The following is a 1,528-nucleotide window of genomic DNA, read 5'->3' on the forward strand; positions in this document are numbered from 1 at the left end:
TGGCGTATTGTGACTCTGAATTATATTTGTTAGGTTAAGGTTATTTCTAGTTATAACAACAAAAATAATAATTTTCATTAAACTTATATTTTAAGAGTTTTTAAGAATTTTTTAACATTCTTTCTTACTTTGAGCAGCTTTAAAAAATTAAGTTTAACAATGTCTCCATGGAGACAAGTAGGTAGTGGACCCTCCAAAAAGATGCATCTTTAAGCTTTGAGTTGTAAAAAAAAAGGTTGTAGAATTTGTATGCAGTGTTTTCTATGCAACTGTTTGGCTCATTTACAGTGAAATATGTACTACTCTGCAGTTTAAAGGATGTTTTATTGTTTTATTTTTGCTGTTCATTTTATCCAGTTTTCTAAATCTTACCAGCTGTTCCTCTTTCTCTTAGTATAGGACCTTATATTGCAGTGTCTGTGTTATATTGTTGTATATTTAAGTCTTTTTATACTCTCTCCAGCTGTGCATGGTCTTTCCCTTTATAACAGATTTACCTCAAGTGTGAAAAATTGTCTGGTTTTCTGCAATAGCAGGAGAGACATTATAAAGAGAGGTTTCCTGTTTATCTGACAAAGCACAAACATTTATTTTTGTCATGTGATTCTAGGCCTGAGAGAAACCCATAATTGACAGTTAGAGCTGAAATGTGTTTCGTGGTGGTTATGTCAGCACACTGCAGTGTTTTTTTTTTTTTTTTTTTTACAAAATTATTCACTGAGTGAAATTACTGTTGCATAATTGTTCATTATACGGAGAGTTAAAAAAAAAAAAAAAGTTAAGTGAACAGTAGCCTATGTCACAATTTCTCGTAATACCACCATTGTCCACAAGATGGCAGCAACCAACAGCTAAATGTGCCCACGCAGATATTTTAACAAATTCAACATACTTTTTGGTTAAATGATTAAGGCATTTTCTAATCTGTTTTAAACTAAGTCAATGTATTCAATTTGATATAATGAATTTATAACTTCTTATCTATAATTACTTTAATAGGAAAATGTAATATTACAAAAAAAAATATTGAATACAGAAAATGTATTTAACAACTGACCCTGACCCTCAAAGCAAATAAGTAACAACGTTACTCTTGTATAAAGAGTAATTTAAAAATAAAATAATTTTACACAAAGTCTATAGGCCTTTTGAACTGACTTATGATGACAAATTAGTATACCAAGTGTTGTAGATGTTAAAATTGTTTTAACATTGTAAGTAGATTTGAACAAGTAAAATTAATCTTATTCACTATGAATATTAAGTATGTGCCAAATTGTGTTTATACAAGGCCTGTCGTGATAATTACTATATCAACTTATCTTTCACTATATGAAAGCTGGAACAATATATTTTGGGGCTCAATATTTATCATTTGTACAAAATCCTTGTAAAATTGGGAAATTTTTTTGATATTTTTGTTATGATACCATAAGATCTGAGCTGTAAAAGGTTAAATAAGTGAGTTCTATGTCTAATTACTGCTTCAGATTTATCTATTGCCAGTCAGGCCTTTTAATGAAAGTGC

This window comes from Boleophthalmus pectinirostris, unplaced genomic scaffold, assembly GCF_026225935.1.
Source record: "Boleophthalmus pectinirostris isolate CB_2022bp ecotype Guang Dong unplaced genomic scaffold, ASM2622593v1 HiC_scaffold_10, whole genome shotgun sequence".
Classification (NCBI taxonomy): Eukaryota; Metazoa; Chordata; class Actinopteri; order Gobiiformes; family Gobiidae; genus Boleophthalmus; species Boleophthalmus pectinirostris.